Below are 27,858 nucleotides of genomic sequence, written 5' to 3' on the forward strand. Positions count from 1 at the left end.
TGATGAAATCCGAAACTGAAATAATACTTGGGTGATGAAATTGAGCAAAACCGGCTAAATAAGATTAAAATAGATAAATCTCCGGGTCCGGATGTCATACACCCACCAGTACTAAGAGAACTAAAGCCATTATTTCTTATATTTAGGGACTCTATAGGATGGGGTCTGTTCCATAGGACTATGAAAAGGAGGATGAATGAACTCATGGAGATCAACATCCAACACTGCGGAGACACCATCACGTGTTTCTCAACGCAGTGATTCTAGAGCACTGCCCCCATCCCTTATGGGAAATATGTAAAACATGCAAAACAGAAGCCGCGGAGACACCATCACGTGTTTCTCAACGCAAGCAATGACCAGCCAGGTCTTTGCCCGGGAAGGAACAACCACGGGAAGGGCAGTCTCCAATGAAGGAAACCACCTATGCCAAAACATGGTATCCATCCACATACAGCTGTTTCGGGGTATTGCCCCTCATCAGTGTGGAGTAGGAAACTGGCTGGTAGGAGCAATGCCTAGTAAAAAGACTATGAAAAGGAGGATGAATGAACTCATGGAGATCAACATCCGACACTGCGGAGACACCATCACGTGTTTCTCAACGCAGTGATTCTAGAGCACTGCCCCCATCCCTTATGGGAAATATGTAAAACATGCAAAACAGAAGCTGCGGAGACATATTTCCCATAAGGGATGGGGGCAGTGCTCTAGAATCACTGCGTTGAGAAACACGTGATGGTGTCTCCGCAGTGTCGGATGTTGATCTCCATGAGTTCATTCATCCTCCTTTTCATAGTATTTTTACTAGGCATTGCTCCTACCAGCCAGTTTCCTACTCCACACTGATGAGGGGCAATACCCCGAAACAGCTGTATGTGGATGGATACCATGTTTTGGCATAGGTGGTTTCCTTCATTGGAGACTGCCCTTCCCGTGGTTGTTCCTTCCCGGGCAAAGATCTGGCTGGTCATTGCTTGCGTTGAGAAACACGTGATGGTGTCTCCGCGGCTTCTGTTTTGCATGTTTTACATATTTCCCATAAGGGATGGGGGCAGTGCTCTAGAATCACTGCGTTGAGAAACATGTGATGGTGTCTCCGCAGTGTCGGATGTTGATCTCCATGAGTTCATTCATCCTCCTTTTCATAGTCTTTTTACTAGGCATTGCTCCTACCAGCCAGTTTCCTACTCCACACTGATGAGGGGCAATACCCCGAAACAGCTGTATGTGGATGGATACCATGTTTTGGCATAGGTGGTTTCCTTCATTGGAGACTGCCCTTCCCGTGGTTGTTCCTTCCCGGGCAAAGACTTGGCTGGTCATTGCTTGCGTTGAGAAACACGTGATGGTGTCTCCACGGCTTCTGTTCCATAGGACTGGCATATAGCAAATGTGGTACCAATATTCAAAAAGGGCTCTAAAAGTGAACCTGGAAATTATAGGCCAGTAAGTCTAACCTCTATTGTTGGTAAAATATTTGAAGGGTTTCTGAGGGATGTTATTCTGGATTATCTCAATGAGAATAACTGTTTAACTCCATATCAGCTCCTGTCAAACCAATCTAATCAGTTTTTATGAAGAGGTAAACTACAGACTGGACCAAGGTGAGTCATTGGATGTGGTACATCTTGATTTTTCCAAAGTGTTTAATACCGTGCCACCCAAGAGGTTGGTACACAAAATGAGAATGCTGGGTCTGGGGGAAAATGTGTGTCTCCCCTTTTTCCTCATAGATTGCGAGCAGGGTCCTCAATCCTCTTAGTATCTGTTTTGATCTGTGTTTGTTATGCTGTAATGTCTATTGTATGTCCAAGTCCCCTCTATAATGTAAAGTGCTTTGGAATATGTTGGCACTATAGAAATAAAATTATTATTATTATTATTATTAATAAAGCAGAGGGTGGTTCTAAATGATATATTCTCTAACTGGGTCGCTGTGACCAGTGGGGTACCGCAGGGGTCGGTGTTGGGACCTATTCTCTTCAACATATTTATTAACGATCTGGTAGAAGGTTTACACAGTAAAATATCAATAGTTGCTGATGATACAAAACTATGTAAAGCAGTCAATTCAAGAGAAGATAGTATTCTGCTACAGATGGATCTGAATAAGTTGGAAACTTGGGCTGAAAGGTGGCAGATGCGGTTTAACAATTATAAATGTAAGGTTATACACATGGGAGGAATCAAATAACTGACAAGGAGAAGGACTTGAGGATCCTAGTTAATGATAAACTTACCTGGAGCAGCCAGTGCCAGCAGCCAAGGCAAACAGGATCATGGGGTGCATTAAAAGAGGTCTGGATACACGTGATGAGAGCATTATACTGCCTCTGTACTAATGCCTGGTTAGACCGCACATGGAGTGCTGTGTACAGTTATGGGCACCGGTGCTCAGGAAGGATATAATGGAACTAGAGTGAGAATGTAAGGGGGTGAAGAGGAAGAAGAGTCAAAAAGGGGTTACCTTTCCTGCTCCATATCCGTTACCACCTAGCCAGATAGCAGGGTTGCCGGGGGGAAGACTTTCTGCCATGGACCGACTGGACCATGTGACTGTAAGAGGCAGTGAGGGGAGAGAAGAGGCAGTGGACCGGAAGCTGTGCAGGTAGAGGGCGTGAAAGGAGAGTGTGCCAAGCACAGAACAGAGCAAGCCAGAGTCAGGGGAGAGCGCGTCAGAGAGAAAGCAGGCTGCAGCACCGCGCTCCCAGAGAGAGAGAACTCCCAGTCAGAGGACTGGGACTACAGTATGAGACATAGTGAACGCTGTATGTGAGTATGTGTACTCGGTAGCCTTCGTGACCAGAGGAGACCTCCCCCCTGACAGTGCAGAGACAATGACCCGAGCACGCAGCCCCGGTGACCGCGGTGACAGGCCGGAACCCCTAAGTGAGGCAGAAAGACTTCCCAGTAAGCGCAGTAACGTTCTTGTGGAAAGACAGCCAGGATATCATATAGAGACTCAGAGCAAGGGAGACTCAGTCCAGCAGCGTCTTCCTGCTCCTTGCTTTAACTCCTGAGGTCCCAGCTTCATCCAGAGGAGAGACTACAGAGACTGTAACCCCTGAGGTCCCAACTTCATCCAGAGGAGAGACTACAGAGATTGCAAGCACCGCTGTTGTCGGTGCCAACGAGGGAGAAAGAGACCCTTCAATCAAACTTTCCCCAGACTGATAAGTTATAATAATTCCAGTTTAACCGTTTCAACGCTGCATAACTGGTTAATAGCTTTATTTAATCTATTTTGCTGTTTATATTGTTTACTCTGTCACATTTAATCCCCCACTGATTCTCCCTGCGTGGAGAGTCTATTCCCTGTAAATAAACTCTTTAACTCTTGGTCTGTCTCTGATCCGTGGCGACATCCTCAGCACCTGCAGTATATTACAAGTACAAAGGAGGGCAACAAAATTAATAAAGGGGATGGGGGAACTACAATACCCAGAGAGATTTGCAAAAGTAGGATTATTTTGTCTAGAAAAAAGATGACTGAGGGGCAATTTAATAACCACATATAAGTATATAAGGGGACAATACAAATATCTCTCCGAGGATCTGTTTATACCAAGGAATGTGACGGTCTGCGTCTGGAGGAGAGAAGGTTTTTCCACCAACATAGAAGAAGATTCTTTACTGTTAGGGCAGTGAGAATCTGGAATTCCTTGCCTGAGGAGGTGGTGATGGTGAACTCAGTCGAGGGGTTCAAGAGAGGCCTGGATGTCTTCCTGGAGTGTAACAATATTGTATCTTACAGTTATTAGGCTATTTAGAAGGACGTAGATCTGGGGATTTATTCTGACGGAATATAGGCTGAACTGGATGGACAAATGTCTTTTTCAGCCTTGCTAACTACCGTATTTTTCGGACTATAAGACGCACCGGACCATAAGACGCACCCCAATTTTCAGAAGGAAAATAGGGAAAAAAATAATGTGTCAAATGGGGGTCCGTCTTACAGTCTGAATTCAGCTTACCTGGGAAGGGATCTGGCACAGGTGGAGGAGTGGTCACAGGGGTCATTCAGTGGTCCAGGCTCGTGCGGTGGCGGATCTGTGCTGGGGCAGGTTGGTTATGCTGGGGCAGCTGGGCTGTACTGGGGCAGCTGGACTGGGGTTGGGGCAGCTGGGCTGGGGCAGCTGGGCTCTGTGGGGTGAGGGTGGCGGCTCTCTGTGCTCCGATGCAGGGGCAGTGGCTCCGCTGGCATTTCCTCCAAGCCCGGAGGCCCCCGCACATCCCTTGCTGGCCGCCGCCATGTTGCGGTGGCCTCCGGGAACATGGACGCCGGGAAGATGGCCGCCGGTCCGGGAACGGCGCATGCGCAGGTTCAGATCTCGTCCCGAGATCTCAGGGGACGAGATCTCATTGCAGAGATTTGAATCTCGTCCCCCGAGATCTCGGGACGAGATCTGAACCTGCGCATGCGCCGTTCCCGGACCGGCGGCCTGGAGCACAGAGAGCCACTACCCCTGCAAAATGAAAACCTTGAGGGCACTACAAATAAACCACAGGGAGCTGCAGTCCACACACTTAAGAAAGGATTGCAATGAAAGAAAAAGAAGTGTGCAATATGGACGCAAAAATCCCAAAATAATTACAAATTAAATACTAATAATCAATCATTATTTTTATGGAAAACATGTAGAAAGGACACACAAGTGACAAAAACATAATTAAAAACAATTAAAAAAGGCCAAAAAAAGGTTTTGGCCTGAAATGACACTCCAGAATAACAGGTCTTTAAATGAAAACCTGATACATGCCCCCTCCAATAAATATGGGCAGAGACTTATAAAATGGTATAATATACACATATATGCGCAGACCAAGATATAAACCCCAATGCGTAATTTGCAGCTCTCAGTCTATCTGAAAACATGCAGTACAAAAAACACAATAAGTATGATGTAACAAGGTACAATAATCATAGATAGCCATAGAGCATGGTTGCAGTTGCCCAAAATATATAAATACACCACACAATAGAACACTATGACTTCAAAAGCAACCTGTTAATGATCTGTGTTAAAAAATATGTCAATACTCTAAATACCTAAAGGCAATAAACCCATAAGGGTGATAATGAATCAAATATCTGAGAATATGACAGTTGTCAAAAGAATAAATGCAGTTGCCATAGGTGTAGATGTACCACACAGTAGAAAGCTATAGCCTCAACAAAAAGCTTTTCAGGTCTCTACAATAAGAGACATGCCAATCCTCTGAGTACCTAAAGGCTGCACACCCATGAGGGTGAGATGGAAGTATCATAATAAAGTCAAATGCCCACAAGATGTAATTAAAATAGGAGGGGGGGTATTACCCCACGCGTATCGCCACCTCTAGCGTGGCTTCCTCAGGGGAAATGGAGGTGAGTCATTATCACAAACGGCGCCCCTTTTATATATCTCAAAATTATCATAAACTACTTACAGATAGTGAAATGGTTCGGCGGGCGTAAGGTCAGCGTCCGGAAATAGCTACTGCGCAAGCGCTATGATGATAACGAAACCAAAACTTAGAGATTGAAAGTCAGCGCAGGCGTGCTGAAAACGAGTATTAGAAGAATGCAACTGCGCAGGCTCAGGGAAGGGAAGAATAAAGCCAGCATATACAGAGCGCTGATGCCCCTGCATTAAGAAAAAATCACAACCACGACTTGAAAGTAAAATGTAGCACAGGCATAATAGTTGATAAAGATCACAAAGACCATAGAACCATGCTTAAGCGCAAAAATGACAAATTATTTGTATAACACCATACAGTCGAGATTAAGATATTCAATATGTATAGCGCAAAAATAAAAATAAAAATGAATGGTAAATGTCATATATACAAAGCAAGGCAACACACAAAGCCTGATAAGTATTTTATGTAAATAGTTTGTTCATGACAAAGACATATGATTATTCAGTAGAGAACAATTCCTATCAAAAAAATGAGGACAAGGAAGAAAAAGATGCCCCCACAGGAGCAGAGGGGGATGGTAGACCATCATCCATTAACATATTTGAAAAACCACACACATGAAAATTATACAGTGGAATAATGTGTCTGTGCAAAAAGCACAGACAACACAATGGTCCTATAACAATGGTCCAAGCCCGGAGGCCCCCGCACATCCCTTGCTGGCCGCCGCCATGTTGCGGTGGCCTCCGGGAACATGGACGCCGGGAAGATGGCCGCCGGTCCGGGAACGACGCATGCGCAGGTTCAGATCTCGTCCCGAGATCTCAGGGGACGAGATCTCATTGCAGAGATTTGAATCTCGTCCCCCGAGATCTCGGGACGAGATCTGAACCTACGCATGCGCCGTTCCCGGACCGGCGGCCTGGAGCACAGAGAGCCACTACCCCTGCACCGGAGCACAGTCCGCTGCCACTACCGCACTACAGAGCCCCGCAGCACCCGCACCAGCCTCGGAGGTTAGTACATTGCGACCATAAGACGCACCCCCCACTTTCCCCCAAAATTTTGGGGGAAAAAAGTGCGTCTCCGAAAAATACGGTATGTTACTTTGTCTTGTGGTTGTTGTTTAATCTTTATTTTTAGTTTTGAGTTAATGATATTCCCGTTCTCCGGGTCGGCCTGTGGGGATCTTCATATGGTGGTCTGATTAGATATTCATCAGTATGGCTTCTGACAGTGATCGCTCAGTGATCTGCCCCCTATTTTACATACTGTATATCTTATTGTTTGGAAAAAAAATGACATTCATCATGCAGGTGTAGCATGATTGCATCTATAATATCCATATTTTTATTTTAGCCATACAAATTTCTTTAGAAAAAAAAATCCCTCCTAATGGCGCCAGCTGCGCCTGCGCAGTAGCATAATTCGGAACGTGATAGATGCTACTGCACAGGCGCCACTGCCGGCACCATTTTGCTAGAGGAAAAGAAAATTTGTCTCCACCAAGATGGCGCAGGCTGCGGGTGCGTAATAGCATATATTGCATTCCGAATTATGCTACTGTGTAGGTACAGCTGGTGTCATTTTGAGGAAGATTTTTTTTTCTAAAGAAATTTATATGACTAAATAAAATCAAAATATGAATATTATAGATCCGATCACGCAACAGCGCCGGCACCTGCATGATGAATGGAGTTTTTTTCTAAAACAATAAGATATATAGTATGTAAAATAGGGGGCAGGTCACTAAGGGATCAGTGACTCGCCATTAGCCCATACAGATGAATTTGTAATCAGAGCACCACAAGAAGACCCCCCCACAGGCCGCCCCGGAGCACGAGAATCTCATTAACTGAAAACTGAAAATACAGATTAAACAGCAACCACAAGATGGAGTTTATCAACCCAGGTTCATTGTGGATGGAAATGTGGAATTTCAAACAGCTAAGATTATTGAATCTCGCTTAGTTCGTCGGTTGCTTCAGTATCTGTTACACTGAAAGGGATATGGTCCTGAAGAGAGGATGTGGGTACCAGCATCTGACATCCATGCGACCAGGCTGATCCGATCTTTTCACATGGCACACCATAAGCCTGGTTCTGAGGTTCTGCAGGTCCCTCATAGAAGGGGGGTACTGTCATCGGTTTACTGAGACAGAGAAGAGCCAGAAGACTGCAGCGTCTGATTTCTCCTACTCCTGCACTGATTAGAAGCACTTCACCTTCATACTAAATGGTCCAGGTTTCTTTTAGCAGTGCAGGGATTAATCTGCTCAGTTGAGAGCTCCTGTAAGCTTTTCTTAGTTAAGGCTCTCAGCTGTGCACTGTTAGCCACTCCCACCTTCTATAGAATCAGGGCCCTGGCAAGCACTCATTGTCAGAGTAGCTTTTGCTGCATGGTGGGAGGTTGTTGGTTGTTATTTGAGAAGGCTTTTGGTGGATTTATCTTTATTGCTAGGTTTTGGGTGTGTGTTAATTTCCCCTTATTCACCTACTTTAGTTTTACCCTGTCCTCCACTCCCCTATGAATTTCTCTGTTGTTATTGATAGATTGGGCGATTCTGAACGCGGCGATACCAAATATGTGTTTGTTTGATTTTTTTTATTATTTTATTTTGAATGGGGCGAAAGGGGGGTGATTTGAACTTTTATTTTTTTTTAATTTTTTTTATATTTTTAAAAACTTTTTTTTTTTTTTTTACTTTAGGCATGCTTCAATAGTCTCCATGGTCGACTACAAGGTGCCACAACCCGATCGCCTCTGCTACATATAGGCGATTATCAGATCACCTGTGTGTAGCAGAATACCTCACTTGCTATGAGTGTCGACCACCGGTGCTGCGCTCATAGCAAGCCGGCAGTGACAACCATAGAGGTCTCCAGGAGACCTCTCATTGCCATGCCAACCCATCGGTGACTCACGATCACATGACAGCTGTTCAAAACAGGCTCACCGCGGGATCCCACATCAAAGAGAGTCCGACATTGGAGTAAATTTACACCCGATGTCGGAAAGGGGTTAAAATCACATTTTCTTGCAATTTTAAGCGTGCTGGATTCTTTTCTAATTTAACTCATGGAGTGATATCCTATCCAGGCTCTGCATCTACATACAGAGTGATGTAAACTCCTGTTTTATATACGTGTTTGCTTGATGCCACAGAAATATATTTTATAAGTAAGCCATATTGTCATCCATACATAATGCCAGGAGACTGCCCCCATTAACAGTAAAATGAGAACAAACTTTCTAACGTTGAGTGATTGTCCTCCAGAAAAGGCATGAATGTGCCTTGTTGTTTTGGTAACATTTTCCTATAACACTGTGCTACCAAGGTTTTGTCCCTCGGACAATTTTGAGTGTTCCTGATAGATTTTTTCATGCTGATTTCAGAAATGACTTCAGATTTTCTTATAATAATAATAATAATAATAATAATAATAATAATAATAATAATAATAATCTTTATTTATATAGCGCCAACATATTCCGCAGCACTTTACAGTTTAACCCTGCTCGTGAGAGCTTACAATCTACAATGAGGTGGGGGAGATACAAAGTACAGGTGTGTATTTACAATGGTGTATTTACAATGATGGTCCAGCCATCTTGAGGGAGTGAGGGATGGATGGAGATAGTGAATGGGCTACACATGCACATTGATACATAGAATGACTTTGATTAGTGAACATGATAGGCCGCTCTGAACAAATGTGTTTTGAGGGAGCGCCTGAAACTATGCAAATTGTGGATAGTCCTAATGTATTGGGGTAGAGCATTCCAGAGGATTGGCGCAGCACGGGAGAAGTCTTGGAGTCGGGAGTGGGAGGTACGGATTAGTGCAGAGGTTAGTCAAAAGTCGTTTGCAGAGCACAGCGGTGGGTTAGGCCGATAGACAGAAATGAGGGAGGAGATATAGGGGGATGCTGCACTGTGGAGAGCTTTGTGGGTGAGAACAAGTACTTTGAATTGGATCCTATAATGAATGGGCAGCCAATGTAAGGACTGACGAAGAGTGGATGTGTCTGACTACCGGTTAGCCAGATGGATGACCCTGGCTGCTGCATTAAGTATGGACTGGAAATGATATAGTCGAGTAACGGGGAGGCCAATTAATAGAGCGTTGCAGTAGTCCAGGCGGGAGTGGATCAATGCTACAGTGAGGATTTTTGTTGTTTCCATGGTGAGAAAAGGGCGGATTCTAGAGATGTTCTTTAGGTGTAAGCGGCAAGAGCGGGAAAGAGATTGTATATGGGATGTGAAGGAGAGTTTAGTGTCAAACATAACACCCAGGCAGTGCGCCTGCTGCCGGGGTGTTATTATGGTGCCACCGACGGAGAGGGAAATGTCAGATTTAGGGAGGTCTGTAGACGGCGGGAGCAGAAGAAGTTCAGTTTTGGAGAGGTTGAGTTTCAGATAGAAAGCGGACATGATGTTGGAGACTGCGGACAGACAGTAACTGGCATTCTGTAGTACAGCGGGGGTAAGGTCGGTTGATGACATATATAGTTGTGTGTCATCAGCATAAAGATGGTACTGAAAGCCAAATCTGATGATGGTCTGTCCAATTGGGACCATGTAGAGAGAGAAGAGAAGGGGGCCAAGGACTGAGCCCTGAGGTACCCCAACAGCGATAGGAAGAGGAGATGACATGGAGCCAGAGAACAAAACACTGAAGGAGCGGTCAGAAAGATAGGAAGAGAACCAGTAGAGAGCAGTGTCCTTAATGCCTAGTGACTGGAGCCTAGAGAGAAGGAGATGGTCGTCAACAGTGTCGAAAGCTGCAGAAAGGTCGAGAAGAATGAGCAGAGAGTGGTCACCATTACGTTTTGCTGTCAGAAGGTCATTGGTCACTTTGATGAGTGCAATTTCAGTCGAATGTAGGGGGCAGAAGCCGGACTGTGAAGAGTCTAGAAGGGAGTGAGTGGAGAGGTAATGGGTAAGGCAGGAGTAAACTAGGAGCTCCAAAAGAGAGATGAAGGGGAGATTGGAGACTGGTCTGTAGTTGCTTGTGCAGCATGGGTCAAGAGTGGGTTTCTTTAGTAATGGAGTAACGATGGCGTGTTTGAAGGAAGATTGTTATGAGTGAGTCACCGAGGAGGAATAAAAACAACAAGCTAAGTCTCAGAAGACCAGAGAGGTTGGTAACTATGCAGATTGCAGATCCCTGATCTTAACCACACAACTAGCAGCAGTCGTGGAGCGTTCCTACGATGGTCCTAGACGCCTCGTCACAACCAGAGAGCTACATAAGCCTAAAGCAGGAAAAGAGGAAAACTAACTGCCCCAGAGCAGACCCCAAAGAAAAGACAGCCCCCCACATGTATTGACGGTGAAGCAAGATGAAAGCACAAACAAAGGCAGGAAAATAGGCTGAGCAAACGATGGAGCCCGACTAACTAGAAAGGACAGGAAAGGAAAGCCACTGTCTGCAATCTGCCAAAAAACCTACCAAAATAATGTCCAACACGTCTGATAGCAAAATAAACCCTGAAGTTACTAGACTTCTCCCACTATATCAGCACTCTGAAATATTCTGAAACAGAGCAAAAAGAGGCCAATCTAATAAGGGACAAAAAGGCAAATTGGTAAATACAGATAAATAGGAGTGGAAGTTCAGCATAGCCCCAGCAGGGGCAGGCTGACCACACAAGAAACTGAATTGACCAACAAGCGCAAGTGTGAACATTAGCAAAAAACAAACTTAACTTGAGAAGACTGGAAGAGAGCTGAAGTCAAAGACCTGAGAAGCAGACTGAATCACCAGCACCAGGATAGGGCGTCGGCTGTCTTATATACAGTCTGATACTCCAGAGATCCAATCGTTATCCTCCTCATCAGGTGGCAGATCACTACCACTTAAACCAACCTCCTGTCACCACCAGAGGGAGAACGGAATGAGAACTCAACTGATGGAGCAGAAAATGAGCTCATAACAGAGGATGGGAAAATGCCTGAGGAGAGGGAGAGATTAAAGATTGCAGTTAGGTGAGTTTTGACAACTAGAGAGAGAGAGACTGGAGGAGATGTGAGGGAATGGGGTCGTTAGTGCATGTAGTCGGAAGAGAGGAGTCTGGAGACTTCTTCTGTGATGGGATCAAATGTGGAAAGTGAGCCAGGTTAGATGCATGAAGGGATGGGAGTCACAGCACTTGGTGGTTGGGAGCAGATTTCCTGACGGTTTTTATCTATTTTTTCTATAAAGTGGGAGGCCAGGTCATCAGCACAAATGTCTGTGATAGGGGCTTGTGCTTTCGGCCTGAGGAGGGAGTTAAAAGTTTCAAACAGTTTCTTGGAGTTGTTGGCTAGTGAGGAGATCAGGGTGGTGAAGTAGGTCTGTTTGGCGAGGTGAAGGGCAGCGTAAGGTATCACGTAAGGTTTTTGAGAAATGATACAAAACATTATAATATTCTGTTACAATTCTAAAAACTCATATATGACCTTCTTCTGAAACAGTATATTCCGAATTTTCCATTGAAATAACATAAATCGCTGATCTACACATATGCTTGCAATTAATAAGCGAATTCCGTGCAGGCGCAGTGAATCATTCGGCTGTCCATTTATGGAGCATACCACATCTTCTGGGCAGGGGAGGAATCAAAAGACAATACTGACATACTTAGAGCATGGCTGAATGGATCACGGACCTTCAATGCTGTTCGCTGTCCTAATGATATGGAGAGAGCAGAGAGATCATGTAACAGATTGCGACTTCTGCCTTACAAATTTAACAGTATATTCAGCAAAGAACAAGAAATCAATAGAATATCCTAATCTTCCTTCAGCCATAAGACCAGTGCCACACGTTGAAAGTCTTCATGTTCCAAAGCCGCCCAAAGTATGGACAATGGAGGACGACGAAGATTAACTAACAATGTCAGTGGAAAATGAAACTGCTGCAGACCCAGACTTTGAGCTTTCTACATCTAATCCACATCTGTTCAGTCAAGCTGATCTGAGTGACTTGGTCAGAGATTTGAAACTGTCAAAGAGGCTGTTAGGGCTGGCGTAACGCACCAAATTATAAAATAATAGTAGGTGCGCTCGCAGCCTGGGGTCCACCGTGCAGAGGAGATGGTACACTGCTGTTAAGTAATGGCGGAAGAATTAAGCGGTGTGAAACCAGTCACACGCGGGTTACGTCACCCAATGTGAACAGGGCGAACTCTGTTACTGCACAGAGCCGCACCACCGCTGAAAGTTGGTGCCGGAGCGTGTTAACTCACAGAGCTCGGCCAAAAGAGCGCACAGTGTACGGCCACAGAACTCTACCCCAAGGACACGGGGTTAGAGTCCTTCTAGGCCCACTTAACGCGCCACGTCACCGCCGCTATAAACGCTGGCTATGGAGCACGTGCACTGAGGTGTGCCGAGTCCCTGGTGAGGCCAGATGCCTGACTCAACCTCAGACCTACCTACGCTTAAGAGTGGGCGCTAGCAGGCTAGGCTGCACAACACATGCGTACCAAGGGTAGGGGTTTCTTAATGAGTCATTCACCAGAGACATTCATATGTGCATACATCACTCACTCCACATAGTCTGTAAATACAGTCTATACTAGCGCATGGGCGAGCGGCCATGCAAACCTTTTATAGCCACGGGCGTCCGGGACCTTCCTGGCTTCTTGGATGGGCCAATCCGAACACGAGCAGGACCTGAGCACGTGACCCTCGATCTCCAATGGGAGATCACTCCACGGGCATGCTCAGTGGACCGACATGAGGACTTAGTCCCTGGAGAATCTCGCTGCTGAGCAGCATGCATTGTCGTAGCTGTGCCAGAGGTGGCAACAGCAAGCAAACCCACGGAGTTGGCCTGGGCAGAGCGACAGGACTGACGAATCTGCTGAGCAGGCTCCACTGCGGCCGAAGAAGAATGGGAGACCGCTGGGTGCAAGGCTCTGGATTCCTGCTGTGCAGTGGCAGGAACCTGAAGCCTAACATTACCCCCCCTCCTAGGGCCTCTTCCCCTCTGAGCCTTGCTACGCTCAAACGCCGCAATGCGGAGCGTGGATGTTCTCCACTGGCTCCCAGGTCTGAGCCTCTGGACCATGACCCTTCCAATCCACCAAATAAAACTTTTTGCCCCGCATCACCTTGCATTCCACGATGGCATTGACCTCAAACTCGTCCGAAGACAAGTCTGATGTCCCGGCAGATGACTCGGAGAACCGGGACAAGTGATCAGGCTTAAGGAGGGACACGTGGAGTGTATCAGAGATAGCCAAGTGTGGTGGAAGAGCCAGATGGTAGACCACAGAGCTGATCTGCTCGAGGACCTTGAAGGGGCCAATGTAGCACGGTGCGAACTTAGCGGACTCTACCCGCAGCCTGATGTTTCGGGCGGAGAGCCACACCAAGTCGCCAGGGGAAAAAGTCGGAGCAGGGCGCCGGTGTGCATCAGCGGAGGTCCTCATTCTCTCCTTGGAAACCCGGATAGCATCCTGGGTGCGATCCCAAATGTCGCGTGCCTCCACCTCCCAGTCTGCCACCCTGGAGTCGGTGGATGACACGGGCATGGGCACAGGGACGCGCGAATGCTGGCCGTAATTTAGAAGGAATGGGGTCTGACCGGTGGAGTCGGCCACAGCATTGTTCAAAGCGAACTCTGCCCACGGCAGCAAGGATGCCCAGTCGTCCTGCTTGGCCGAGAAAAAATGTCGAAGATATGTGATCAGGGTCTGGTTGGCTCTCTCTACCAACCCGTTCGTCTAGGGATGGATAGGCCGAGGAGAGATTCAGCTCAATGCTGTGCAGGGAACAAATCTCTCTCCAAAACGGGAAGCAAACTGAGGACCCCGGTCACTGACAATCTTGTCCAGCATGCCATGCAGGCGGAAAACGTGCTTAATGAACAACACTGCCAGGCCCCGCGCAGAAGGTAACCGGGAGAGAGGTACCAGGTGCACCATCTTAGAGAAATGGTCGGTGACAACCCAAATGACCGTGCTGCCACTGGACTTGGGTAGCCCCACCACAAAATCCATACCGACCATCTCCCAGGGCCTGTCCGCTACTGGCAGAGGAAAAAGAAGCCCAGCGGGCCGCTGCCGAGAGATCCTATTCTGGGCGCAAGAGGCACGCACCTGAATATAGTCCCTGACGTCACGGGCCATATGCGGCCACCAGTACGACCTCGCCAGAAACTCAGAGGTCCGTTTTATCCCGAAATGTCCCCCCACCCTGGACGAATGAGCCCAAGAGAGGACCTCTGGTCGCAGACAGGCAGGGACAAATGTCTTGCCCGGAGGTACTAACTCAAGGGCAACCGGAGCCACAGTCCTCAGGCTCTCGGATGGGACGATCAGCCGAGGCTCCTCCTCCTCTGATGACACCACGAACGGGAGAGAGCATCGGCCCGGACGTTCTTCTCCCCGGAGAGAAGACGAAGGGTGAAGTGGAACCGGGAAAAGAACAAAGACCATCTGGCCTGACTAGAATTTAGCCGCTGGGCTGTTTGTAAATACACCAAGTTTTTGTGGTCGGTGAACACCTGGAAAGGATGGCGAGCCCCCTCCAGGAGGTGTCTCCACTCCGAGAAGGCCAACTTCATCGCTAGCAACTCCCTGTCCCCGATGGCATAATTCCTCTCCGCCGGTGTGAAGGTATTGGAGAAAAAGAAGCATGGGTACTTCTGACCTTGCGTGTCCTTCTGAAACAGAACCGCTCCAGCACCGACGGAAGAGGCATCCACTTCCAGAATGAAGGGCTTATCTACATCAGGGCGATGTAGAATGGGAGCGCTAGCGAAATGGGACTTAATGGAGGAGAAGACCATGGAGACCGGTTCCGACCACAACTTGGGGTTTGCACCCTTCTTGGTGAGGGCTACCAAGGGTGCTACCAAAGTCGAGAAGTGGGGGATGAATTGGCGATAGTAATTTATGAACCCCATAAAGCGCTGCACCACTTTGAGAGAATGAGGTTCCTGCCAATCCATCACCGCCTGTAGCTTGGCAGGATCCATGGCCAACCCCCGGGCGGAGATGATAATATAGCCCAGGAAAGGCAAGGACTCCTGCTCAAACACACACTTCTCCAACTTGGAATAGAGGGAGTTTGCCCGCAGGCGATCGAAAACTTTGCAAACATCTCTCCGGTGGGAGTCAATATCTGGTGAGTAGATGAGAATATCATCCAGATAAACTACAACCGAGGTGGTAAGCATATCCTGGAAGATATCGTTCACAAAGTCTTGGAAGACGGCCGGGGCATTACAGAGGCCGAAGGGTATCACCAGGTATCCATAGTGCCCATCCCTGGTGTTAAATGCCATCTTCCATTCGTCTCCATCACGGATGCGAATCAGGTTGTAAGCCGCCCGCAGATCAAGTTTGGTAAACACTCTCGCTCCCCGTAGCCTATCAAACAGCTCTGATATCAGGGGCAGAAGATACTTATTCTTAACGGTGATGGCATTAAGACCCCTGTAATCAATGCAAGGACGTAGTTCCCCACTCTTCTTCTGGACGAAGAAGAATCCCGCCCCCGCTGGTGACACTGACTTCCTAATGAATCCTCTTGCCAGATTCTCCCTGATGTATTGAGACATGGCCTCTGTCTCCGGGAGAGATAGGGGATAGACTCGACCCCGGGGAGGCTCAGCACCAGGCAAGAGGTCAATAGGACAGTCATATGGGCAATGCGGTGGAAGGGTCTCCGCTGCCTTTTTGGAGAACACGTCCGCATACTGCCGATAGTGTTTGGGGAGCGAGGAGAGATCTGCGGGAACCTCGTTGGAGGCAACCTGAACGCACTCCCTCAGACATCTACCCTCACATAATTTACTCCACCCAATAATCCTCTCTGAGGACCACTCTATATGGGGGGAGTGGTACCGCAACCAGGGGACCCCTAGAAGTACCTGGTCAATACCCTCGGGCATGACGAGGAGGGATATCGTCTCCTGATGAGATGGAGCCACTGAGAGTAGCAAGGGGCGGTCTGGTGGGTTATCTGTGAGGGTAGAGTGGCGCCATTCACCACTCTGACGGTGACTGGTGTAGACATCATAACGAACTATAGCGTGCCGTTGAGCGAAGGCTGACGACATAAAACTGCCCTCTGCCCTGGAATCCACGCAAACCTCCACCGCCAGAGTGGAAGAATAAACCTCAAGTGTCCCCTTAAAGGACAGCTTGGAGGAAAACGCAGCTGATTCTAGTGCGCCGCCTCCTACGGCCACTAGGCGCGATCGTTCTCCCAGCTGCTGTGGGCACCAGTTGGCAAGGTGACCGGACTGCCGGCAAACATGACAGCTCACAGGAGCTCGAGCGGACCGGGGCCTGGATCCCTCACGGGAAGCCCCCTGACGCTCGGATGCCCGATCTGAAGATTCCAGAGGTTTAGCAAAGCTAGGTGCCAACCTAAACCTCTGCCTACACTGGGCCCGCTCCAACCTTCGCTCGGCGAAGTGAAGATCAATACGGGTGGAGACAGTGATAAGCTCCTCCATTGTAGCGGGAATCTCCCTAGTGGCCAGAGCGTCCTTCACATGGCCAGCCAAACCTCTCCAGAATGCTGGAATGAGAACCTTATCTGGCCACTCTAACTCTGAGGCCAGCGTCCGGAACTGGATGGCAAAGTGGCTGACCATGGACGAGCCCTGTGATAATGCCAGCAGCCGGTGCGCGGTGTCATGGGTGACTCGTGGCCCCAGGAAGACCTGCTTCAGAGTGTCCAAGAACCGCGAGACACTCTGCACCACATGATCACCACGCTCCCACAGCGGTGTGGCCCACTCCAAAGCCCTGCCCGGCAAGATGGAAATAATAAATCCCACTTTAGCCCGCTCAGAGGGGAATCGTGCGGCCAGCAGCTCCAGCTGTATAGAGCACTGGCTTACGAAACCCCTACAAGAAGCACTATCAACCGAGAACTTCTCGGGCAGCGGGAGGCGGAACAAGGTCGGGGCAGGGATGGCTGTGGTCACACGGGAGACAGCCTCTGTGGCTGCCTGAACAGATACCGCATTAACATCCGCAGCTGAGGCTGAACGCTCGAGAGTCGCAAACCAGCCCTGCAGCTGCCGGTTGTACTGCAGCAGTCGCTGTTCATCCGCCATTACTAGCCAGACCCTGGCGCTAGTATAATGTTAGGGCTGGCGGAACGCACCAAATTATAAAATAATAGTAGGTGCGTTCGCAGCCCGGGGTCCACTGTGCAGAGGTGGTACACTGCTGCTAAGTAATGGTGGAAGAATTAAGCGGTGTGAAACCAGTCACACGCGGGTTACGTCACCCAATGTGAACAGGGCGAACTCTGTTACTGCATAGAGCCGCACCACCGCTGAAAGTTGATGCCGAAGCCTGTTAACTCACAGAGCTCGGCCAAAAGAGCGCACAGTGTACGGCCACAGAACTCTACCCCAAGGACACGGGGTTAGAGTCCTTCTAGGCCCACCGAACGCGCGTCGTCGCTGCCGCGAGCGCCGCTATAAACGCTGGCTATGGAGCACGTGCACTGAGGCGTGCCGAGTCCCTGGTGAGGCCAGATGCCTGACTCAACTTCAGACCTACCTACGCCTAAGAGTGGGCGCTAGCAGGCTAGGCTGCACAACACATGTGTACCAAGGGTAGGGGTTTCTTAATGAGTCATTCACCAGAGACATTCATACGTGCATACATCACTCACTCCACATAGTCTGTAAATACAGTCTATACGAGCGGCCATGCAAACCTTTTATAGCCACGGGCGTCCGGGACCTTCCTGGCTTCTCGGATGGGCCAATCCGAACACGAGCAGGACCTGAGCACGTGACCCTCGATCTCCAATGGAAGATCACTCCACGGGCATGCTCAGTGGCCCGACATGAGGACTTAGTCCCTGGAGAATCTCGCTGCTGAGCAGCATGCATTGTCGTAGCTGTGCCAGAGGTGGCAGCAGCAAGCAAACCCACAGAGTTGGCCTGGGCAGAGCGACGGGACCGACCAATCTGCTGAGCAGGCTCCACTGTGGCTGAAGAAGAATGGGAGACCGCTGGGTACAAGGCTCTGGATTCCTGCTGTGCCGTGGCAGGAACCCGACGCCTAACAGAGGCAGGCAGATTTATTGGGATCAAGGCTACAAGAACAGAATCTCTTATTACCAGGAACAAGAGTTTCTGTTTTTCGAAGTCGTCAAGAAAACCTTAATCAATTTTTCAACCATGTCGACAGTTTAACCTTTTGCAACGACGTCTTGGGTTTGTTTGGTGCTCTTGGATGCGAACGTAACCCGAAGGAATGGTGACTGTTCATTGACTCATCACTTTTAAGTCTGAAGGCTGTTTTACTACACAACAGAAATATCCTTCTATACCTATTGGACATGCTGTACACATGAAAGAAATGTATAAGAACATGGAGTTACTGTTGACCCATATTAATTATAGAAATTATAACTGGAACATATGTGATGATCTAAAAGTTGTTGCACTTCTTCCTGGACTGCAGCTTGGATATACAGTTGTGGCCAAAAGTATTGACACCCCTGCAATTTTGTCAGATAATACTCAGTTTCTTCCTGAAAATTATTGCAAACACAAATTCTTTGTTATTATTATCTTCATTTAATTTGTCTTAAATGAAAAAACACAAAAAGAATTGTCCTAAAGCCAAACTGGATATAATTCCACACCAAACATAAAAAAGAGGGTGGACAAAAGTATTGGCACTGTTCGAAAAATCATGTGATGCTTCTCTAATTTCTGTAATTAACAGCACCTGTAACTTACCTGTGGCACCGAACAGGTGTTGGCAATAACTAAATCACACTTGCAGCCAGTTGACATGGATTAAAGTTGACTCAACCTCTGTCCTGTGTCCTTGTGTGTACCACATTGAGCATGGAGAAAAGAAAGAAGACCAAAGAACTGTCTGAGGACTTGAGAAACCAAATTGTGAGGAAGCATGAGCAATCTCAAGGCTACAAGTCCATCTCCAAAGATCTGAATGTTCCTGTGTCTACCGTGCGCAGTGTCATCAAGAAGTTTAAAGCCCATGGCACTGTGGCTAACCTCCCTAGATGTGGACGGAAAAGAAAAATTGACAAGAGATTTCAACGCAAAATTGTGCGGATGTTGGATAAAGAACCTTGACTAACATCCAAACAAGTTCAAGCTGCCCTGCAGTCCGAGGTTACAACAGTGTCAACCCTGTAACAACCCTGCTGGCATCACTGCATGGTCTCCCATCCCCCGCACACCAACTTACTTTCTGCTTCAAGCCATGCTGTGAATTCTGTCTGTTGCCAGCTCTGTGCCTCTGCTCTCCATGTTTCCAGACTGTGTGTATAGGGGGGCGGCGCCTGAACTCTCTGGTTCTTATGCAGTCAGGGTGCACCTGTGTAATCTGTCCCTGACCAATCACCTGGAGCCCTTGACTATTTAGTTTCGCCACTCCCACTGAAACATTGCCTGTGCAATGTCTAAACTCAGTTAGCTCCTTGCTGCTGAGCTAGCCAGGCCCTGTCCTATGTCTTGCCTTCTCTGAAGGCTCTTAGTCTGTTTTCCTGTGTATCGGTACCTTGCCTAGCATTTCTCTGTCCGCCTGCCAAGAGGCAGAATATCCTGGTCCTTGAGTCTTGTTCCCAGTCCCTTGTCTGTTCTCTGCCCGCCTGCCAGGAGGCTGAATATCCTGGTCCTTGTGTCTTTGTCCCTATCTCTCTGTCTGAACTCAGTCTTACCTTTGTCTATCAGTCTCCCTTTCTCCTTGTCCGTGGCTCCCTTCCTTGCTGTGTCTTTCCTTGTGTCCTCCCTGTCTGTGCATCTGCACTCTCGCAGCTTTATCTGTGCATCTGCACTCTCGCAGCTTTATCTGTGCATCTGCACTCTCGCAGCTTTATCTGTGCATCTGCACTCTCGCAGCTTTATCTGTGCATCTGCACTCTAGCCGCTCTGTCTGCACGGCTCCTGCTGCCGCTGCAGAACCTCTTGCTGCAGCTTCTCTCCACAGACCTTGTGGTTCAGCTTTGCTCCATTCCTGCTGCCACTGCAGAACCTCTTGCTGCAGCTTCTCTCCACAGACCTTGTGGTTCAGCTTTGCTCCATTCCTGCTGCTGCTGCAGAACCCCTTGCTGCAGCTTCTCTCCACAGACCTTGTGGGTCAGCTTTGCTCCATTCCTGCTGCTGCTGCAGAGCCCCTTGCTGCAGCTTCTCTCCACAGACCTTGTGGTTCTGCTTTGCTCCAGTCCTGCTGCTGCTGCAGAACCTCTTGCTGCAGCTTCTCTCCAAAGACCTTGTGGTTCTGCTTTGCTCCATTCCTGCTGCCGCTGCAGAACCTCTTGCTGCAGCTTCTCTCCAAAGACCTTGTGGTTCAGCTTTGCTCCACTCCTGCTGCCGCTGCAGAACCTCTTTCTGCAGCTTCTCTCTCCACTCCTGCCTTCACCCGCACCTCCTGTGTGAACAGGTCCAAACCTGTTCCTTCTTATTTCACTCTTGCCTGCCTGCATCCATATCTGCACCTCCTGTGTGAACAGGTCCAAACCTGTTCCTTCCTATTCCACTCCTGCCTGCCTGCATCCATACCTGCACCTCCTGTGTGAACAGGTCCAAACCTGTTCCTTCATATTCCACGCCTGCCTGCATCCATACCTGCACCTCCTGTGTGAACAGGTCCAGACCTGTTCCTTCATATTCCACGCCTGCCTGCATCCATACCTGCACCTCCTGTGTGAACAGGTCCAAACCCCTTCTTTCATATTCCACTCCTGCCTGCCTGCATCCATACCTGCACCTGCTGTGTGAACAGGTCCCTACCTGTTCCTTCTCAAGCCGTGTCCGTCTGTCCTGTGTCTCAAGCCGTGTCCGCCTGTCCTGTGTCTCAAGCCGTGCCCGCCTGTCCTGTGTCTCAAGCCGTGCCCGCCTGTCCTGTGTCTCAAGCCGTGCCCGCCTGTCCTGTGTCTCAAGCCGTGCCCGCCTGTCCTGTGTCTCAAGCCGTGCCCGCCTGTCCTGTGTCTCAAGCCGTGCCCGCCTGTCCTGTGTCTCAAGCCGTGCCTGTTTGCCCAGTGTCTCCAAGCCATGCCTGCTTGCCCTGTATCTATCGTACCTTCTTGCCCTGTGTCTCAGTCTGCCTGTCAGCCACATCTGTCCAAGTGACTTGTCTCCAAGTGGGATCAGCAGCCACAGTCAGACACCACCCTGGAGTGGCACCCGACAGCTATCTGCCGCACAAGCCTGACCTCACCATCAGAGGCTCCAGTGAAGACCAAGGTAGCTGTCGCAGTCACGCCCCTTCCAGGGTAATCTGGTCTGTGGCACAGTGGGGCCACAACCCCCGGCTCACGCCATTCAGCCAAGGCGCGAGTGTGACAGTTTGCACAGGCCCTGGTCCCCGCTGAGTCCCATGTCCTTCCGCTCGCAGAGCGTCATGAACTCTCTCCCTGCCAGTGTGAGCCATCGGAAGAGTTTGTTCCGCCTTGTGTGGTTCCAATTGTGGAGACTTCTGAACCACTCATAGTCTCCAAGGCCATCTATGAGCAGCTCCTGGCCTACAAAGAGCACGACCCAGCTGATCCGCCTAGGTTCTATGGGGACCCCAAAGAGTGCCAAGGGTTCCTGAAAAAGTGCCTGCACTACATCCTGCAGAATGCAGTTTGTTTCCCCTCTGACCGGGTCAAGGTGGCATATATCATGTCCTACTTAGCTGGTGATGCCTTGAATTGGATCTGTCCCCTTTGGGAAGCAGGGGACCCTGTCGTCATGAGCCTGGGGGCCTTCCTGGTGGCCTTCCGTAAAGTTTTCGACATGCCTCGTCCAGCTGCTCTTGAGATGTCTTCCCCTTCAAGCTTCCAGATACAGACCAGACAAGAGGAACCTATGGGTGAATCCTCTCATCCGTCTGTGACCGTCCCTGACACTCCTGTTCCTCACCCTGCTAAGGCGGCCTCCCGTGTAAGGTCCAAGAGGTCTAAGAAAAAGCGGCTGGCAAGCTTACAGCCGCAATCTGGTCTCGTGAAGGAACATCCCGACGGTCTCTGTCCTGTGAAGCCAATGACTGTTTCTCTGCCTTCTGGGAGCTTTGGTGTGTATAAACCGCTAGCCATACGGAGTCAATGTGTCGTCTCTGTCATACAGCTCCCGAAGCCGACGTGGGCGTTGTCTCGAGGTGGCCAAGCCCTGTTGGAAAACAGTCTAGTCCTACAAGGACAACTACAGCTCCAGGTTGGAGCTTTATACATGAAGAAGTTCATCTTCCACGTGTTGACTGGTATGCCCATGGGTCATTCTGAACCAGAGATCCTGGTGCCCATTTATGTTTGGAGACCCAGCAAGGCACCACACTTGAAACAACCAAGTGACAAGAGGCGTCTGGTTCCCTTGTGTCGCATTCAGTCAGCAAGGTCGTCTTCTTCGTCTGGTTTGCTAGTCGCCGAGTCAAGGTGTGAGGATGCCTCTGAAGAGGGGGAGGCGGTCTCAGTCTCCTCACACGTCCCCAGCAACTATACCAGTGTCCTGCTCCCAAGAGCACCCCTGCCTCTTGATTGTCTTCCCCAGGATAAAGGGCTGAAGATGGATCCTGAGTGTATGCCTTCAGCTCCCCTGTGGCCCAGGGGTGAAGGTCCCAAGACAGAGCTTCATCCATCCTCTAACCAGGAAGATGTGGTCCAGTTTTTTCAGGGTAACAGGCTGAAGTGGCTCCCTGTATGTATGCCTCCAGCTTCCATTTGGCAGGTGGGTGAAGATGTTGGAGCAGTGACCTACCTATCTCCATTTCTCACCAACCGGAGGAGGAGGTCCAATTTTTCTGGCACATCGGGCGGAAGTCAGACTCGGTGATGGTGTCTTCTGTTTCTAGCTGGCCGGCTGATGTAGGGGTCAAGTCTGAAGCTTCCAGGTCCCTGCTCTCTGCCAATCAGGAGGAAGAAGTCTTTGTACCCTCTGTGTTGGAAACTGACTCCCTTAGGCACCAAGAAACCGGGCAATCTGGGATTCCTGATGGCACACATACTCCACCCTACCTGAAGGATGTCGTGTCAACCTGGACTGTGTGTGGTCCCGTACTCCTTCTTCTGGTCATTCTGGCAGGCTTGAGGAAGAGGGGCCGTAAAGGGGGGGGTACTGTAACAACCCTGCTGGCATCACTGCATGGCCTCCCATCCCCCGCACACCAACTTACTTTCTGCTTCAAGCCATGCTGTGAATTCTGTCTGTTGCCAGCTCTGTGCCTCTGCTCTCCATGTTTCCAGACTGTGTGTATAGGGGGGTGGCGCCTGAACTCTCTGGTTCTTATGCAGTCAGGGTGCACCTGTGTAATCTGTCCCTGACCAATCACCTGGAGCCCTTGACTATTTAGTTTCGCCACTCCCACTGAAACATTGCCTGTGCAATGTCTAAACTCAGTTAGCTCCTTGCTGCTGAGCTAGCCAGGCCCTGTCCTATGTCTTGCCTTCTCTGAAGGCTCTTAGTCTGTATTCCTGTGTCTCGGTACCTTGCCTAGCATTTCTCTGTCCGCCTGCCAAGAGGCAGAATATCCTGGTCCTTGAGTCTTGTTCCCAGTGCCTTGTCTGTTCTCTGCCCCCCTGCCAGGAGGCTGAATATCCTGGTCCTTGTGTCTTTGTCCCTGTCTCTCTGTCTGAACTCAGTCTTACCTTTGTCTATCAGTCTCCCTTTCTCCTTGTCCTTGGCTCCCTTCCTTGCTGTGTCTTTCCTTGTGTCCTCCCTGTCTGTGCATCTGCACTCTCGCAGCTTTATCTGTGCATCTGCACTCTCGCAGCTTTATCTGTGCATCTGCACTCTCGCAGCTTTATCTGTGCATCTGCACTCTCGCAGCTTTATCTGTGCATCTGCACTTTAGCCGCTCTGTCTGCACGGCTCCTGCTGCCGCTGCAGAACCTCTTGCTGCAGCTTTTCTCCACAGACCTTGTGGTTCAGCTTTGCTCCATTCCTGCTGCCACTGCAGAACCTCTTGCTGCAGCTTCTCTCCACAGACCTTGTGGTTCAGCTTTGCTCCATTCCTGCTGCTGCAGAACCCCTTGCTGCAGCTTCTCTCCACAGACCTTGTAGTTCTGCTTTGCTCCAGTCCTGCTGCCACTGCAGAACCTCTTGCTGCAGCTTCTCTCCACAGACCTTGTGGTTCTGCTTTGCTCCATTCCTGCTGCCGCTGCGGAACCTCTTGATGCAGCTTCTCTCCACAGACCTTGTGGTTCAGCTTTGCTCCACTCCTGCTGCCACTGCAGAACCTCTTTCTGCAGCTTCTCTCTCCACTCCTGCCTTCACCTGCACCTCCTGTGTGAACAGGTCCAAACCTGTTCCTTCTTATTTCACTCTTGCCTGCCTGCATCCATACCTGCACCTCCTGTGTGAACAGGTCCAAACCTGTTCCTTCATATTCCACTCTTGCCTGCCTGCATCCATACCTGCACCTCCTGTGTGAACAGGTCCAAACCTGTTCCTTCCTATTCCACTCCTGCCTGCCTGCATCCATACCTGCACCTCCTGTGTGAACAGGTCCAGACCTGTTCCTTCATATTCCACGCCTGCCTGCATCCATACCTGCACCTCCTGTGTGAACAGGTCCAAACCCGTTCTTTCATATTCCACTCCTGCCTGCCTGCATCCATACCTGCACCTGCTGTGTGAACAGGTCCCTACCTGTTCCTTCTCAAGCCGTGTCCGCCTGTCCTGTGTCTCAAGCCGTGTCCGCCTGTCCTGTGTCTCAAGCCGTGTCCGCCTGTCCTGTGTCTCAAGCCGTGCCCGCCTGTCCTGTATCTCAAGCCATGCACGCCTGTCCTGTGTCTCAAGCCGTGCCCGCCTGTCCTGTGTCTCAAGCCGTGCCTGTTTGCCCAGTGTCTCCAAGCCACGCCTGCTTGCCCTGTATCTGTCATACCTTCTTGCCCTGTGTCTCAGTCTGCCTGTCAGCCACATCTGTCCAAGTGACTTGTCTCCAAGTGGGATCAGCAGCCACAGCCAGACACCACCCTGGAGTGGCACCCGACAGCTATCTGCCGCACAAGCCTGACCTCACCATCAGAGGCTCCAGTGAAGACCAAGGTAGTTGTCGCAGTCACGCCCTTTCCAGGGTAGTCTGGTTTGTGGCACAGTGGGGCCACAACCCCCGGCTCGCGCCATTCAGCCAAGGCGCGAGCGTGACAAACCCGTACTATCCGACGGCGTCTGAATGAAAAGGGACTGTATGGTAGGAGACCCAGGAAGACCCCACTTCTTACCCCGAGACATAAAAAAGCCAGGCTGGAGTGTTGTGAGTTCATTTTCCCCTTCGCCATTGAGGTCTGATGAACTCCCTCTTCTGGTGAAGGAAGGTAGTGAGGCTGATTACAAAGCACCTGAGCAGAATGATGATGACTGGGTGACTGGGATTGCTGAATGGATATAAGGCAGCCGACGCCCTTCTGCCTTGCGGGTGATTACTCTGAGGGATTCTTGGAGACCAGTCTGATTCCTGCTCCTCAAAAGCTATGTTTTCTGCTCTACTTTTTGCATTTGTGTTTTGGTTTTGTTTTGCCTTGTTTTTCTGGATTTCTGCCTTTCCCTGCTGGGTGAGCTGAATTCCTTTTTGCTCTGTCTTCAGATAATACCTGAGTACTGATATAGTCTTTTTGAAGCCTAGCGTCTTCAGGGCTTTTTTCCCTATCAGTCTGTTGGCTCTTGTTTTTGAGAGGGTTTTGGCGGATTGCAGACAGCAGATTTTCTATTCTGTCCTATTTAGTTAGGCTGGGCAAATGATGGGGCCCAAGCTATCTTTCTATCTGTGTGAGTGTTTTTCATCTTGCTTCACCGTCATTATATGTTGGGGGCTGCCTATTGCTTTGGGGTCTGCTCTGGGGCAGTTTAGATTTCCCTTTCTGTCTTTAGGCTATGTAGTTCTCAGGCTGTGATCGAGGGGTCTAGGGCACCGTAGGAACCCCCCACGGCTACTGCTAGTTGTTGTTATTAGGTTCAGGGGTCTGCAATCCGATAGCTGCCAACTTCTCTGGTTTTCTGGACTTAGCTAGTATTTCTGTTTTTGCCTCCTACATTGACGCATTCATACCAGAATCACCCGCCATACCGCAGATCCTAGGGTACTCAATAGCAGGAAAGAATTTAAAAAAAAAAAAAGTGTGTATATTTTTTCCTCTATATCTCTAAGGCCGTAGGGGGATTTTTTTTCTCTCAATGGAGATAAAGCAATTGTCTGATCGTGTGGAGCAACTCGCTGCGGAAGTGCGGGGAATTTCCGCCTACCATGCTCATTCACATGCTGCTGAACCAAAGATCCCTACTCCTGATGTGTTTTTTGGGGATCGGTCTAAATTTTTGAATTTCAAAAATAATTGTAAATTATAGTTTGCCTTGAAGCCTAACTCGTCAGGTAGCTCCGCGCAGCAGGTTAAAATTGTCATCTCTTTGCTGCGTGGCGATCCCCAGGATTGGGCGTTTTCTTTGAAACCAGATGATCCTATTCTGACTATGTGAACGCATTTTTTCAAGCCTTGGGGTTGTTGTATGACGAACCTAATGCTATTGATCAGGCTGAAAAGACCCTGTTGGCATTGAGCCAGGGTCGAGATTCTGCAGAATTGTACTGTCAAAAATTCAGAAAGTGGGCCGTCCTTACTACCTGGAATGATAATGCCTTGGCAGCTCTCTTTCGGAAGGGCTTGTCAGAAGCTGTAAAAGATAAAATGGTGGGATTTCCTGTTCCCTCTGGTCTTGACGATTCTATGTCATTAGCCATTCAGGTTGATCGGCGTTTACGTGAACGCAGGACTGCACGAAAGATGTTGCCACCTCTTGAACAATTGTCTGAACCTATGCAATGTGATAGAGTTTTGTCCAGGGAGCAACGTCAGGAGTTCAGAAGGCGTAATAAGCTGTGTTTTTTTTGTGGAGACGCCTCGCATATTATTTCTGTCTGTCCTAAACGAGAGAAACATTTTGCACACATGTTTTCTGTGGGTGGTGTTCAACCTAAGTTTCTTCTGGCAATTACTCTGATCTGCTCCCTGTCCACATTTTCCGCCAAGGCTTTTGTGGATTCGGGAGCAGCCCTGAATCTAATGGACTTGGATTTTGCTAAACGTTGTGGATTTCCGATGACACCTCTGCGGACGCCTATCCCTTTGAGGGGGATTGATGCTACTCCTTTGGTGAAAAATAGACCTCAGTTTTGGACCCAGGTGGTAATGCGGGTCGCCCCAGACCATAAAGAAAATTGCAGATTTTTGGTGTTGCATAATTTGCATGATACCATTGTTCTGGGGTTTCCCTGGTTGCAAATTCATAATCCAGTTTTGGATTGGAAATCTGTGTCTGTGGTGAGTTGGGGTTGTCGGTGTGCCCTTAGTGAGGCTCCGGTTTTTTCCACCTCTCCTCAGTCGCATGATGTTCCTGACTATTTGGCGGACTTTTATTATGTATTTAGTGAGAATGAGTCTGCGTCTTTGCCTCCTCATAGGAGTTATGACTGTGCAATTGAACTGAGCCCGGGGTGTAAATTTCCTAAGGGTCGGCTCTTCAATTT

Source organism: Dendrobates tinctorius, unplaced genomic scaffold (genome assembly GCF_039654945.1).
Source record: "Dendrobates tinctorius isolate UK_male_01 unplaced genomic scaffold, ASM3965494v1 ptg000250l, whole genome shotgun sequence".
Classification (NCBI taxonomy): Eukaryota; Metazoa; Chordata; class Amphibia; order Anura; family Dendrobatidae; genus Dendrobates; species Dendrobates tinctorius.